Consider the following 17162-nt stretch of genomic DNA (forward strand, 5'->3'; position numbering starts at 1 on the left):
AACTCACTGAATACCTATTTACCCAGATTTAGCAAGTATTAATTTTACCAAAATTTATTTTATCATGATACTTTACACCCAAATATGGCAACTTCTATCTCCCCCAAACAAGGATATTTTGTAAAATAATTAGATGATCACAAATGTAACTTTGTGCTATTGCTATTTAGCCCATATTAACATTTCCCCATTTGGCCCAAGGATGTCTTCCTAGGTGCTTTGTCTCTCCCTCTACCCCAACTCCAACTCCTACATCTAGGGTTGAGTTTGGTTGTATTGTTTCTTGCGTCTTGTTCTATTAGGACACTTCTCTAGCTTCTCTGCTGCTTCTATGGCATCGGCATTTTGGAGTAGAACAAGCCAGCTAGTTTTGCAGGCTTCACCTCAGATTTGTCTGATTGGTTCCATATGACTAAGCCTAGATTAAACCTTTTGGCACAAATATCCCATAGTTGATGATGTATTTGTTCTTAACAAGGTTTACTTTAGACTGAATCATATAGTTTGATCCCACTAGTCTCTCCCCAAGAGAACAATGATGCTATCTACTCCTGTAAAGATTTAAAAGCTTTGGGAACCCAAAGTGGGCAGTTTGCTATGAGTCTGAGTTGACTCAGCAGTGAGATTAGTTGTAGAGTTTTGCCTTAGTGGCATCAAAATTTCTGCCTTGTGTGTAACCCTTACTGTTTTCTTTACTTGCTTTTAATCTGTATATGTGAATATTTCATGTACTTATGGTAAGTCTAATCAGCTTTAAGACAGTCTAATAGGTAATGTTTTATTTTTCTCACTTGTGTATTAAATCTTATTCCATTGATTAGATTAATGATATTACTAAATATCTCCTGCAGGTTATTAAATTGTTTTCCAAGAAGTTGGTAATTCTGCCATTAAAGTGGACCGGGGATACGTATAAAACTAAACCAAACTTAGTGCCGTCAAGTCGATGCTGACTCAAAGCAACCCTATAGGATAGGATATAGCTTCTGTGGGTTTCTGAGACGAATTCTTAATGTTGGTAGAAAGCTTCGTCTTCTCCTGATGAGTGGTTTCTAGTGACTGGCCTTCATTTAACGGCCCAGTGCATAACCACTCTGCATCGAGGGCGTGCGCGCGTGCGCATTATATATACTACATACCGTAGATATATGATTGGATTTTGAGCTCACACTTAATTGTAAGCCCTAAGAATTAGTTCTTATGATGTAGCCCTGCTCAATATCTGTTCTCAGGAACTGATCGCTTAAGATACGGGTGCTACAGCAAAATGTGAAAAGATATTGCCTACCTAGCAGAAAGAATAGCTCTTGGCTTTTCTTTAAACCAGCAGCCATCTCAGTGTCAACTAAGCCCAGATGAAGGAGCACACCATCCTGTGTGATCCAAGGATTGCAAATAATATAAAATCAGATGACGCAAATGTATTAGAACTTAAATTTTCAGAAGGCTACCAATGACAGCGGAAACCCACAGTCCATTTGCAGAGTCGCCACACAGATTAAGCTGCCATCGCATGCTTTGAACCCTTGACTGAGGGCATGAATCGTCTCCCTCGGAGAGAGTGCATTTGAAGGTGGATTTATTGCCGATGTAGTTAGGTTAAAGTTTAGCATTTTGCTAAGTGTTCTTTCAATTCATTTAAGTTTCTTTAGATTCTATATTTTATTTCTTTTGGACTCAGATTCTTCTGTTTTCTTCTTGGAGGGTGTGTGAGTATGTATGTGTATAACTTAGGTGAAATCCAGGGTAGGTATAGCCTCAAACTTCGGCCCACAGGCCACATGCCACCTGCCGAGAACATTTAACTGGCCCGCTGGGTGTTCTTGCCCCATTTTATTTTTTCACTTCAAAATAAGATATGTGCAGTGTGCATGGGAACTTATTCTTAGTTTTTTTTAAAACTATAGTCCAGCCCTCCCAACAAGTCTGAGGTACAGTGAACTGGCCCCCTGTTTAAAAAGTTTGAGGACCCCTGATCTATAGAGACAGTAATTGTAATGGATGTCAGAATGAAGAAAATGATCTAAAATTGCAAGGAAGGGAGGAAGGAAGGCCTGGAGATCTTTTTTAGAAAAATCAGCCACTGGAATTTCATCGAAGCACACATTGCTACACTGCATGGGCTTGCCACAGTGGGAATTGACTCGTGGCAACTATTTTTCTTAAGCCCCTTTACTTTAATTCAACGTGTCTTTCATTTTAGGAAATAGCAAACCATTTAAGTGGAGGTGTGATTTGAAATATTTGAGGTTAACAACAAGTATAGCTCTTCCTGTTGAAATTGATCAGTTGCAGTGAGTGCCACTTTATGAAGCGCTATCCTGAAAAAGAAAGCCAGGAGCCTTGGTGGCACAATGGTTAAGTGCTTGACCTCACTGGAAGGTGGTCATTCAAACCCACTCAGAAGCTTTGTGGGAGAAAGTCCTGGAGATCTATTTTTACAAAGATTACAACCTGGAAAACCTTAGGAATGCTGCCCTGTCGGATGGGATTGATATGAGTCAAAAATCCACTTGATGACACCTAGCAACAGTAACAACATCCTGAAGATACTATTGGTTCCTTTGTTATTTTTAGTTTTGATAGTGATGAGCTGATAACCCTGATCAGAAAATGAAACATTGAAGCTGTACTTGTATATATTCTTAAAAAAGAATGCCTAGTTGGAGTTGAATGACAATGTGTCACCAGAATAGGAGGGGTTCTGGTCTCCAGAAGGACTAGGTCCCACAAAAGTCCCACAAAGTAGTTTGGAAAATTGTATGTGTGTGTGTGTTTTCTAGTTTATTTTTTAAATAATATCCTCCTCCCCCATTTACAATCAGATCTTAGCTTTTTCCCCTCCCAGATTTGAAAGGAGGGTCATAACTCTCCAAAGAGTATGAGCATTGACTGCATTATTGGGAGGATTGCAGAGCAGCAAATGGTATCAGTAAAGGGGAAATGTGGAGGTTCACTACTGAGAATAGGTATAATTGACTACAGAATAAGAGCCCTGTTGGCACAGTGGTTAAGCACTCATCTGCAAACAATAAGGTCAGTGTTTGAAGCCCAGCAGCTGCTCTTCAAGGGGAAAAGGTGCCATCCATAAATCTTGAGTCTTAGAAACCATGTAGGGCCCGTCTCCTCTGTTCTGTAGGGTCTTTCTGGTTCACCTGACCAAAAAGCAGTGCCCTGCAGTCTCCCAAAGCATAGGAAGCACAGGCACACACAAATGCAGGTTAAATTTCCTGTTTAAAATGACCTGATTGATTGATTGATTGCCAGTCACGGCTCATACTGTATTACAGATCCAACTCAACCAAAATCCATATGCCGAGGACTAAAGGTACTTGTGCTTCTGAGAGTGAAAATGACCTTGTTTTTAAAAAATGGTCTGTGTCACTATGTGTGTATATGTGTTCATTGTAGAACAGAAATCTTAGCATATTCTAGTAATTGGGGAACGCGATTATTTTAGCACTAGTATGTTATGGTGACTCACATGACTTCCTATTTCAAGTAGAATGTTCAAAACAGATCGAAACTTGGTTGAAGCCTTACAGAACTTTTCTACAGTGATTGATTCGATTTTGTGTAGTAACAAACAAGCCAATGCATTTTCCTCTCATTGCTAGTGCTTTTCAGTTGGCTAGCATTCTTGGAGCAGCTTGCTGTGCTGATACTGGATCTTTTTATAGTTGTGACATCTATGTTTTGCTGGCTTTGGTCCCTTCTTTCTCTTTCTTTGTTGCCCCCAAACACATGTGCACATACTCATGAAGAGATAGCTCAAATAAAGACACTGATTTTAAATGTATTTTGAAGCGTTACTTCCCCTTTGCTAACTAACTGTATAACAGATATAGAGAAATAATGTTTCACATATTTGAGAATTTCTACAATTACCAAGGAGCCCCGGTGGCTCAGTAGTTAAAGTACATGGCTAAAGGCAATGGATTTGATTTTCGGTAGGCAAGGGGAGCCATGTGAGATACTTAGCATTTAAAACTAGAAAGGAACATTAAATGTTCACTCTTTATCCTGCTACAAGTTAGTTGAGTGCTGAGCTTGTCACTCATTTCTAAGGCACCTTTGAGGGTCCCAAATGACTGCAGTTCAAGCCCAAACTCCTGGTCTGGTCTGCGCTACTGCAGTCCCTTCCTCTTGCACTGCCCTCAAACTCGGGCGGACGTCTTGGATTGCTGTCTCTATGGTTTATCTCTTGATTTTTTAATAGTCATTGATTATGAGATAATTTATTTTGAAATTTTATACTGTGTTTTTAGTGTGTTTACAAAGTTGTACAGCCATCGCCATGATCTAATTCCAGAACATATCCATCATCCAGAAAGAAACCTGGTACCCATTAGCAGTTTGTCCCCGATTGCCCTTCCTTCTAGCTCCTGGATATTTCTTATAGATGAAATCATACAATACGTGGCCTTTTGTATCTAATGTCTTTCACCTAAAAATGTTTTCAAGGTTAATCAGTGTTGTGGCATTTATCACTTCTTTTTGTGGCTAAAAAATATTCCACTGTATGGCTATATCATGTTTCAGAGTTCCAATTCATATGCTCATTTGTTGGTAATTGCTGTCAGGCTGATTCTGATGTAGGATGATCCCATATGTGCAAAATTCCACAGTTTTTAAGGCTGTGGCCTTCCAGAAACAGATTGCTAGGCCAATCTTCTGAGGGGCCGGGGCCTCTGATAGGGTTTGAACTGCCAACTTTTTGGCTTGTAGTAAGTGCTTAACCATTTGTACCATCACATGCTTTCTTTGTTTGCAGCCGTACTGGGCATGGCCAGAAGCCCTGTGGCACAGTAGGTATGTGACGCATTGCTAACGGTCACTTCCACAGTTTGAAGCCGCAAGCTTTCCCTTGCTCCTCATGAAAGGACTGGGCTTTTACTGCTGAGAAGAGGTGCAGTCTCAGAAACGCACGCCCTGCAGGGTAGTGGCGCTGTGAGTCTGCATTGACTCTGGCAGTGAGTGAGTGAGTGAGTGGGTGTGTGGGTGGGTGGGTGTCGTCAGGTAGAGTGGTGTTAACCTGTCTGTTAACCTAAAGCTTGGTGGTGGAACGCACCCAGATGCACCTTGAGAGAAAGGCCTGGAGGTCTGCTTTCATTACGATGAAAGCCAAAATAAATCTTAGACAGCAGTTGGATTCAGTAACACACGGAGTTGCTGTGAGTCACAACAGAGGACTTCATAATGGGTTTATTTTGATTTGTCTTAGTGGGTGTAAAGTGATATCTCTTTGTAGTTTTGATTTGTATTTCGCGGATGATATTTAATGGTGTTTCATGTGCATGTTGGCCATTCGTATACTTTGGAAATCTGTATTTAGATCATTTGCTCATTTAAAATTATGTAAATACGTTAAAGGATCCTTTTCTCTGTTCTGGGTATGAGTTTCCCATCAGATATATAATTTGTAAGTATTCTCCATTTCATGTATGGTTTTTCACAAGGATGTGCTTTGAAACACACATATTTTGCTTTTGAGTAATTTTTGTTGTTGTTTGCATTGTTCATACCAATCCGAATTCACAAAGATTTACTTCTGGATTTCTTTAGCGTCTTAGAGCTTTAGTTGCTAACGTAAGTTGGTGACCCATTTTGAGTTAATGTTTGCATGTTCGTAAGGCAGAGCTACCTGTGTGACGCTCGATCCAGTAGTTCTAGCGCCCGCTGTTGACAACTTAATCTGGGCACCATTGTGGAAAACCAAGTAATGTAAGGGATTATTTCTAGACTCTCAGTGTTCTACACGATCTTGATAACTATACTTCTGTAGTAGGTTTGAAATCAGGAAATCTGAGTCCCTTTAACTTTGTTGATTTTCAAGATTGTATTGGCTATTCTGGGTCCCATATAAATTTTAATATCAACTTTCCAATTTCCACAAAAAAATCAGCTCTGCTTTTGATAGGAATAGTGTTGAATATGTAGGCCAGTTTGGAGAATACTACAATCTGTTTTAAGCCTTCTAGTTCATAAATTTGAGATGTCTTTCATTTATTTAGGACTTCAGTTTTTTCAGTGACATCTGGCATTTTCTATACATAAGACTTGCATGTCTTGTTAAATTTATTCATAAGTGTTTTTATTCTATTTTACACTACTGTTAATGGAATTTCTTTATTAATTTTAATTTTGCATTGTTTATTGCTAACATAGAGATAATTGATTGTTGATTCTACATCCCGCAGATGTACTAAACTCATTAGTTTTGTGTAGAAACAAATATTGCTTAGTATTTTCTCTTAAGATTTTGTAATCTGAATAGAGAAAGTTTTAGTATATTTATAATCTGAGTGCTTTTATATTTCCATTTTCTAAAACTTTCATTACATTGTTGAATAGAAGTGGGAAATTGATCATGTTTTCCCTTAGGCATAGTCCTAGTGAAAAGTTCATCGTTTTTTACTAGTAAGTGTGATCTGGGTTTTTCTTTCCTTTTTAAAAAAAATTAAATCCTTTCATTGGGTCTTAGGTCTCTCATCACAATCCACACAATAATCCATTGTGTCAAGCACTTTTGTACATATGCTGCCATCATCATTTTCAAAGCATCTTCTTTCTATTTGAGCCCTTTGTATCAGCTCCTCCTTTTCCCTCCTCCCTCCCCTGCCCACCTTCCTTCATATCTTAAATCATCCTGTTTCTCCCTTCACCCACTTTTCTGTTGTTCATCCCCCTGGGAGGGGGTTATATATTGATCCTTGTGATTTATTCCCCCTTACCCCCTTTCATTGTTGGCCCTGAGGGGTTTATCGATCCTGGATTCCCTGTGGTGCAGGCTCTGATCTGTAACAGTATGCGTGTTCTCCTTGAATCAGAAAGTAGAATTGTAAGGTAGAATTGAGGTCATGATAGTGGGGAGAAGGACACATTAAGGAACTAGAGGAAAGTTGCGTGTTTCATCGGTGCTACTCTGCACCCTGGCTGGCTCATCTCTTCCTTGTGATCCTTCTGTAAGGGGATGTCCAGTTGTCTACAGATGGGCTTTGGGTCTCCACTCCACACGCAGCCTCCCCTCCACCACTCCCCTCTTCCCCCCGGCCATTCACATTGGGTATGGTTTTGTTCTGGGTCTTAGATGCCTGATACCTGATCCCATCGACACCTCATGTGATCTGGGTGTTTTCTGTTTGTTGATTGTGTGTGTGTTGTGTTATAAAAGGATTTTAAATTTCATCGTATGGTTTATCTTTGTTCTATATGAGGGTCATCATGCAATTTTTGTTCTTTATTAATATGAGGGTGCTCCATAAAGTTTGTGGACAAATTCTATTATCTTTAAATTAATTTCCCCCAGAACTTTTTGAAGTCCCTTTATAGCATGCATTTTCAGGGTGGTACTGGAGTTATTGTTTAATAAGGGTACCAAAACCAAACTCACTACCATCAAATCGGTGTTGATTCAGTGACACTGTAGGATAGGGTGACGCTGCCCCTGTGGCTTTCCAAGACTAACTCATCGGAGCTGCTGGTAGTTTCAAACTGATGACTTTACCGTTAGCCGAGCAACACGTACAAGTAACAATTGGGATGGATCGAGTACAGAACAAGCAGAAAAACTGGTTCTTGTCTCTAAAGCTACAGTTACTCCTATTTGGAAGATTTATAATTAGCAAATTAGCATTGATGAAGTTTTTGTACAGACTGGAAGGAATTATAATTACGTCTCAAAGGAGTAGAATTTAGGTGGAGGAGGAGGCTAAAGTAGTTGGCTGCTAACCTGCAGGCCAGTGGTTTGAATTCCCCTGACACCCCAGGAAGAAGATGGGCAGTTTGCTTCTTGGCAGTCTAATGAAGGCTTCTACCTCTGCCCTATAGGGTTGCTAAGAATTGGAATTAACTTGATAGTAGTGAATTTAGAATTTAGATAGTGGTGATAGTAGTAGTATTAATCGTAGTTGATTTAGAAAACTCGTTATTTAGGGTCAGCCTTGTACTATCAGTAGTTTCTGATCCTTGGTGGATTTCACTGTCAAGTGTGAATACTATCAGTTTCTGTTTTGAGAGGTGTGAGTTAAAAATGGGGAACATCTCAGTGTTTTGTAAACGAGAGTGCTTCTGTCATTCTGGTTGACTATTATTCTCTCAGTATTCAATCTTAGCCTGAGTTTTTATTTAGAAATAATTTTAAATTTAGAGAAATGCTACAAGAATAGAATTGAAAAGTCCTTCAGTCACATTTCCCCAAATGTTAAAATTTAGCCACATTTGCTGTATCATTCACTCTTTATATGCATACTGTTTTTTTCTCCCTTAAATAAGACATGATGTCCTTTTACTTTTATTCCTGTCAGTGTAGTTTCTGTTTTTCTAAAAACAGACTTTTTTTCTCTAAATAATATCCTCCCCCTCTTTTAAGTCAGGGATTCAGTCCAAGATCACATGAAAATTTGGTTTTCATGTTTGTTTGGCACTTGTTGGCAAGTTGGGTCCGACTCCTCTCGACCCTAACACCCCTGGCCCTTGCCATCCTCACAGTTGTTTTTATCGCATTGCTGCAGCCGCTGTGTGAGTCCTGCTCCTCATGGTCTTTCTAACTCACCGACTGACCCAGCAGGATGTTCTTCTCCAGGGATTGATCTCTCCTGGGAAACTCGCACTGCACCACCGCCTCTGTGTAGATTCCGACTTAGATAGCAATCCTATAGAACTGGGTAAAACTCTTCTGTGGGTTTCCAAGACCGTTAACTCTTTATGGGAGTAAAAAAGCCTGATCTTTCTCCTGAGTTTCAAACTGCTTGCCTTGTCAGTAGCAACCCAACGTGTAGCCACTAAGCAACTTCCCTGGTTCAAGCTGCAGACGTTGGTAGAAATTGTCACTCGGGCTTATTGGTTGATGTGTAAATGTGCGTTCTAGTCATAGTGACTGATCTTCATTGCAGGCACATAGTTATTATCCTATGACTGAACATTGTATTTCATTCAGGATAGATCTTGAAATGTTTTTTGTTGACAATGAATGCAAATGTGATTCATTTGTCATTCCAGGCAGAGTAGAATATGTGATTGTCCAATTCACAATGGTCGATACCGGTATATTTTAGCTCGTCAACACCCAGGATATTGAACTGTATGTACTCCATTTTATTTTGCCAACTTCTAATTTTCCTAGATTTGTGCTTCATCCATTGCCCTTTCTATTACTAGTGAATGTTTGCAGCTGTTCTCAGCTTGAGAATCGACACAAGAAAGCAAGGTCTTGAAAGCTTTGCTCCATCCACGTCTTTAAGATTAACTCTGCTTTGAGGGGCTCCCCTTCTGGCACTATGTCAGACAGTGTTCTGTTAGCATTTGGAGGGTTTCGGTGGCTTCTTTTCCAGAAGTGCTTAGCCTTTTTCTTTTTTCCTATCTTGTCTTTTTCTGGAAACTCGGTTGAAAGCTGTCCCCTCTGGGACCCTGGTGGCATTTGAAGGTCTGGTGGTATCGTTTGTAAGCGCACAGCAGCATGCACACCATCACAGTGCAACAGACTGACAGATGAGCGGGGCCCTTCAACTGTGTAGCCTCTTTGTGAAATGATACCGACCTTCCAATCTCAGTGTTACTACCTTCATTTTTATGAAGCTGTGCCTACTCTTCATCACTACCACCTGTACCTGCAAACGTAAACTTTCAGCCTTTGCTTTATAGTTCAAAACGACATACTATTTAGAAATACTTAACATTGCTGCCACATTATTGCTTGTGTCCTTTTCTTCGTATCCTCCTGCCTCACTTAGGTATTTTTATTAGATTTTAGGTTTACACACTCCAGTACAAGCCTGTGTGGGTATTTATTTATATTTTCCCTGTTTTACACAAAAGGTAGCATAATGAAAATTATTTACTTTTCCAATTAGTGTGCCTCTTCCAGATCTTTTCACATTAGGTGACACCGTCTGTGCCAGATTAGAACCTATTTTTCACAAGTAGCTCTCCAGGACTTTCTTAAAGGTGTCTCTAGGGTGAATTAAGATCCTTAAACTCACGTAATAGTTTAGCATGTTACTTCTCAGCACCACCCAGGGACTCTTCTTAACTCCTTAACAGCTGTGTAGTACTCCATTTAACGGCTATATCATTTTCACTTAGCTGCTTCCAAATTGATGGATATTTATCTACCTGCGATTGAAAACTAATCTCTTTTCATGTTGCCTCCTCCACTGTCACCTCTCTGAACTTCTGGTTTTTGTTAACCCCATTTACACTTCTAGATAAGTGCTCCAACAAAAAACAAACCCCCAAAACTCACTTCCATTGAGTTGATTCTGATTTTAGTGACCCCATAGGACGAATAGAACTGCCCCAGTGGCTTTTGGAGACTGTAAATCATAATGAGAGTGAGAAGTCTCATCTTTCTCCCAAAGAGCAGTTGGTGGTTTTGAATTGCTGAATTTGCTGTTAGCAGCTCAGTGTGCAACCCACTGCATCAGCAGGACTCCTTATTAAAACCAAGAAAGAAAAATCACTAGCAAACACCACCTCCAAAGCCTAATTTTATCCTGTTCTGTTTGATTCACTGCCAAAGTTCCAGAAAGCTGATCTAAACCTTGACTTCACTCACCTTCCTAATATCTTCCTGCAGTTGGGTGTCTATCTCTTTCAGCTGGTGAATTTAAAGTTTTGAATGCTACCAGCGTCTTCCTATTGTGTAGTGCTAGACTGACTGTGTGGTGATTGAATAGTAGGCAAAGAAGAAGACGTAAAAAGAGGAGGTGAGCAAATAGGGGAAGGAGGATGTCAGGGAGGAAATAAAATAAGGTGGTGTCTCTTAAGGGGAAATGTATGTTTTGTTTTATCCCAGCTCAGCATATATATGTGTGTATTTGGTAGAAGACAAACTTTTATAACTTGCTTATAACATGCAAACTGGCTTTTCTATATCAGAATAGAAATTCTCCTGTTTTCTCCTTCCTGAAAGTAAAGCAAAAAAAAAAATTTTTTTTTGCCTTTGTGTTCCATATGGTCATTTCTAACAGAAATTTTGATTTTCAAAATCTGGAGTTGTCATTAACTTCACTTTCTACTGTCATCTTTCACTAATTTTGCCACCTACTACAATTTGTTCCTTATTCCCTTGGGTTTATGGTTTGCTTTCACTTTCCGCTGTGCTGGCATGGTTCAGACTGTTGCACGTTCAGGAGCATTTATTGCGGCGTTTTTCCCACCCTGTTTAGCCAACTTCCTACTCTTTCCCAACTCCATCCCCCCCCCTACCGCCCCAATTCCAGTTAGCATTCCTTCAGGAAGTTCCATGCTGCAAGACTATGTTTTCTTTGTGTCCATACCTGTTTGCCTACTTCTTGCCTGAAGCACTACTTCTCTTTTGTGTCTCTCATAGCTTCTGCCTCTTCAAAGCCCAGATTAACAACTGTTCCATGAAGCCTTCTGTGGCTGTAACTCATACTTGTGTCACTTTCTGAACTTCTTAACAGAGTATTACACTTCCTGGTTGTGCATTGCTCGGTGTTCAGTTATTTTTCTTATACAGTTGAAGTCATGTTTTCTGTATGGGTTCTCCCAGTGTGTAGCAGACTGGTAGGCTGTCAGAGTGAATGTGTGCCGCATTGCTTTTTGATTTTAGTATATGTGCTGCCGAAGCAAACACTGTGTGCTCTGCTCTCTATTTCTTAATTGGTGATTGATTAAACACTATATATAATTCTTATTCAATAATTTTGGATGCAGAGAATTAACTCATTCCAGGTACTTTTTAAAGTTCTCTGTCAGAGGTTTTGCACTTTTTGTGAATTTTTTTAGGACACATTTTTTGCTTTCTCCCGATAATTTTATAGATACTTTCCTATTTCCTTTTAAACTCTCAATTGCTGGATCTTATTCACTTATTCACTAGTTGCATTGTGTGCCTGTGTGTGCGTGCGCACGTGCGCATGTGTAATTGCTCTCTTAAAAGGTCTCTCGTTAAAACTAGTGACCGTTTGTTTTTTCTTTATAGTTTGCTTTTCTTGCTCATAACTGCACCCACATGTTCTTGGAGTTCTATTACTCTGTGTTTCCTGCTATACATTGTGTTACAAGGGTTCTTGTAGAAGATGGAATGAAATAAGAAAAAATACTGTGGAGACTCACAGTCTAGGGGAAAGGTATCCTGTATGTAAGCAGATCTGCTCCTTGGCCCATTCAGAGCAAAAACCTCGAGTCTCTGTGGGTCCTGAAGAGGATACCAGTAAGGTACCATAGGAAGGGAAAGACTTTTGACTCTTTGAATCACATCTTTACTTTGTGTACACGCTATATGACCTTGGACAAGTTTAACTCTTACGAGCCTCAAGTTTCTTCATGTATAAAAGGAAATGTATTTAACCATGAAGGCAGAGGTAGTAGAATGCAGGAGAGACCCTTTGTTCTATTCCTGGCTGGTGTATCCTGCACAGTCACGACCTGTCGTGGAGGCTTGCATAGTGCTATGATGCTGAGCAGTTTTTAGTAGAACTCCCAAAGATGGACTAGTGAGAAGACTCGTTGTATTTCCAAAAATCAAACAGTGAAAGCCTGCGGGTCACTAGGGCTTGACATTGAACCCAACAAATGGTGGGAGTGTGTTTTCCACTGTGCATGCAATCGTCAGAAATGGCACCACGTTGAAGGCAGCTTGCAACATTAATCATTACGGTGGTGATAATTAAATTAGAATATAAATTGCCCAGTACAGCCATTGCAGCATTTTAATCCAGTTTTAACATTTAATTTTATTCCTCAGAACAGTGAGTAAAAGTTAGCCAGCACACAGAATTTGGCCTAATCAAGGAAAAACTTGCTAAAAGTTAGAGTGAACTATTGAATAGATTAAATTTAAAACAGATGAATCTGTTATACATGCTGTTGAGAAAATAAGTTCCTGGATAGTATTAGTAAATAATTTGTATTGATTTCTGAAAAGAAGGGTAAAAATCGAAGCTTGAGTTATTGTCTGGTATATGCCATCCTGGCACTGTTTATCACATTGGGTCTCCCTTCTAACCCCTCTGTATTAGAATTAACTTTGTGATGTAATTTACATATAGTAAATTTATATATTATGATGTATAGATGAACGAGTTGGCACATGTGTGACCACCAAATTTATAGAACATTTCCATCTTCCTAGCAAGTTTTCTCATTATTATTGCTACTTAAGAGCAACTCCCATCACGTTGATTGTGACTTGTAGCGGCACTAAGAACATTTCTGAGACTGTAAATCTTTATAGGAGCAGATAGCTTCATTTCTCTCCCACAGGGTGGCTGGCGTCTTAGAATTGCCCACCTTGAGGTTAGCAGTTTAGTGCTTCTACCCAACAGTGCCACCAGGGCTCCTTGGTACTCAACAAGCTACCTCGGAGCCTGTATACATGATATATAGGTCATAAGTAAATAAAAATCAAGTTCTGGTGAAAGCGGGGCCCTGCATTTGTGAGCAAAAAGATAGATTCACAGGGACTTGCCCTTCTGAGATACCCTGCTACAAGCCTTCAGAGGATATATGCTTGCCGATTAGAATGGCTTGGTTGTTTTTGTGGAGTGTGTATCAACTGTGATGGGACTTTGAGACCTAGTAAATCCATCAGCTTAAATGGGTCTCTCCTAACATTTAACTCCTTGGTAATGAAGGGTTTGGGCACAGGTAGTCCACTTTTTCTAGTTGGCTTTTTGATAGAGAAAATGTGGGAAAGCTTGGTTGGTGGCTGTGGTGATGAAATCCTCCAAGCGCCTCCTCTCAAGCATGTTTACAAGTAACCTGAAACTTTAAAGGAAATATGGTCCATCTTTTAAGTGTTACACGGAATACTTGCTAACCTAATAAAAAGCCTTTAAAATCAACTCTGATAGGACTGGAGAAAAATTCCAGATCTCCAGGGGCAATCTTATTTGCAGCATTATAGTGATGTTCAATAAGCTTAGAGAAGGAAGTGCTTAAAATTCAGAGAACAACAAAAAGATGTGAAGATTCCAGATGGTAAATTGCACAGTAAGTTCCCACTATACCATCGTGCACTCCGGGTAAGTAAAAATCTTTCAGGTACCACTGAAATTGGTGAGAGGATACATTGACTGGACATTTGAGTGTTTCCCTGGAATTGCTAAAATAGAAATGCCAGTGGATGGCTTTAACAGATAAATTCCTTCGCTTACCATTTAGCTAAAAGGAAAAACCTTTTCTCTGTGAGCTCTGGGGTAAGAGTCTTGTCTCCTCATCTTGTGTCCTGGTTCTCTGGAGATTCTCGGTTGTGTCTTGGCATCACTCTTCGCCTGGGTCTAGATGGTTCTCAGCCCAGGGACCCTGGGTCCAAAGGGTGCTTTCCACTCCTTTCTGTTTTTGGTGGTAATAGAGCCTCTGATCTCTGCTTTCTTGTTTAATTTCCCTTATTTCTCTAATTAACTTGACTCAGTTTACAGCCAATTCTGCCTATATATTGTTTCATTAACACCTTAGAAGTTAGAACATAAATGAGTAAAATTATATTGCTATGAATAATAAAAAGCTATATTAAACAAAATTATTGGAATGTGAAATTATTAAATGATCATAAAATTATTTTAAAATATGTAACGTTTTATTTTTCAACATGCACTTTTGAAGGTGGTGATTCTAACTCTGTAACCCTCCCTAAAGAATTCTGCACGGATTCAGTTTGACATTATGCTTGGTAAAATGGACGGGAGGGCAGCACAGAGGAAGAAGACCCTCTGTTGGGTATGGGGTTGCTAGGAGATGGAACCAACTTAATGGCACACAACAGCAACAGTTTTGGGATCCCTGAAGGATTCATTCAAATCATAGACCTTTTAAATGTTGATTGTGTTTTGGGAACAGAAAGAAGTCTGAAGGCAGCAAGATCAGAGCTGTAGGTTGGCTAAGGGTAAGATTTTACAATGAAACTCTTAGGACATCCCTTGTGGATCTAGAAAACTCAACAGATACATTGTTTTGATGAATACATTTGCTCAGTATCGCCTTTTCCCCACTAGTGCTGTTTGTTTTCTTAAAACTTCTTCCTAATAAGCTCCCATAATTGTGTATCTTGAGAAAATCTATGAGGATTACCCCTGTGGATCCTTCCCATGCAGTCACCATAACCTTCTGAGCAGACCCCTCCGTGCCTTGAATTTAACAGATCTAGCAGATGCCCTCGGAGAACATGGTTCTGATTATACCTTTGTGTTTGGAAGGCACTCCCAACAAGGTTAAGACAAGTTTATGGCTGAGAGAACTTGTCTGCACCACAGAGGCATGTGTAAACACATATTTCTTGGAATAAACCCATGCATGTGTAAACTGATCCCCCAGTAGCACTGCTTTTTGATAATCAGGGCCGTTGTACAGCAGATAGCATTGCATCGGATTACAAAGTGGAGTAATGACATCATTCTAGCCAATTTGGTGCTTATTTTGAGGAGAACCATTTCCATCCATAATAGTAAGCACTCTTCATTCACTTCCTATAAAATGCTGTAAAGTAGATTTCTACGACAGTTATCCCCACCCACTTTTAGTGTGAAGAGACAGACTGAGGAAGACAGTGTATGAGGTAGTGATAAGCTGTTCCTTTGGCCGCTCCATGTCTTCCAGAGCATGGCACTCAGGACAAGTACCTTGAGTAACTTCTTTGCCTTTTGAATTAATTTATTCTCCTTCACTTTTACTGTGTGTTCATGTTTGTGGTTTATGTGATTACGCTTATTTTTACTTTCCCAGGGTTATAGTGTGAGTGAGCTTGTTTGGGTATGCTGACTCTTCAGCCATGAGTAACATTTCTACACAGAAGAAAATGACATGAAATCTAGTGTTATCATATTCTTCTTTCAGCTTTTAATTTGTTTTTACACTCATGTTTAACTTTACTACGTTACCAGTTATGCATAACATCATCGATTTTGTTTTTCGCTATCTACTGCGTCTCCCCTCGTCAAACCGGCATGTATTTCTCTAATCGCATCACAGTGCAGCTGTAGCAGCCCTTCCAATTCCTTGTGTACTTGACTGTCTTTCTCATTTCATCTTTGCCATGTCCTCATTGCCATGTCCATTCCATCCACAAGGTTCATGCCCCTGCACCTCTCCTTGTCTGCTTGATAATAATTCATGGCTTTTTTGGTCGACGGCTTCAGCTAAGTGCTTTCTCATTTGTGTTTGATTTCTTTCAGAGTCTGGTATTTCCTGGTTGTCTGTTGTATTATGAAGAAGGTTAAGGTTTCAAGCCAAATTAATGTGGGTAGTTGGGGTGCTCTGGGTCACAGCTGCATAGGCCTCATTACCCACTCGGTGTCTGTTGTCTGTGCTTCTCTGTCTTGTGTAAGGGGTGTTGATGAGAAACTTTGCTTAGGAGTGAATAGAAGGGGACTTGGCAGTAGCCTCCTAGAAGAGCTTTCATCTGGGACACCAAATCCTACCAGTGTCCTGTGTAAAGTTTAGTTTTTCAGCCAGCACTTATTTGATCTATCCTGGATTCATGTACAGTCCTTATAAGTCATATACACTTATATGTGTGACTTAAAAGTACTGGACTGGGTAGTTAGGTGGGAGGGATTGAATAGCCATTCTTTCTGTTCCGTAGGCAGTTTTCCTTCAGTGCCTATTACTGTTCTTGCTTTGACCTTGAAGCGTCTCTAGACCTCCACAGAAATGATGTGTGTTATGTACACAGTAATAGGAGATCAGTTGCATTATTGACTGTTTCACAGCTGTTGATTGAACAGTATGGAGACAGATGTCTATAGTTTATGAAGTATTTCACTCAAATGCAATTCACCGGTTTATGAATAACTGTTCCAGAAATATATTTTGTAAAACTGTTTAGAACAAGGAAAGTCAAAGGAACCCCACATAAGCTGGGTAGAAGAGGATTGCGGGCATTGCCATTTTTGTACTAATTGAGGATTGGGCCAGAAGGAATGTAACTCGACTTAGTACGTTTACTTTCTAGCATTAGAGGGCATTGTTTGTTTACCAATGTGAAATTTTCTAATTTTAGGTTGTTTCCTTTGATTAAGAGGAAAGCTCAATTGCTTGTAACTTTAGTCAAGAAAAGGGAATTTGTAATGTATGTAGGCTCTCTGAGTTAGATCACTAGTTGTGTTTAGTTTGTTGAAAGATGAAAGAAAAACATCAAATCTGTTGTGTCATTATTTCTAATTCTTTAATAATTAAAAACCTGTATACAACAGTATTTT

General features: G+C 39.6%; 1 protein-coding gene across 7 annotated transcripts in view; it reads left to right on the forward strand.

The window, feature by feature from the left end:
- Positions 1–17162, forward strand: part of TNRC6A (trinucleotide repeat containing adaptor 6A) — a 204464-nt gene that overhangs the window by 99463 nt on the left and 87839 nt on the right. The window lies entirely within an intron of this gene.

The sequence above is a fragment of the Tenrec ecaudatus genome, chromosome 12 (genome assembly GCF_050624435.1).
Source record: "Tenrec ecaudatus isolate mTenEca1 chromosome 12, mTenEca1.hap1, whole genome shotgun sequence".
Lineage (NCBI taxonomy): Eukaryota > Metazoa > Chordata > Mammalia > Afrosoricida > Tenrecidae > Tenrec > Tenrec ecaudatus.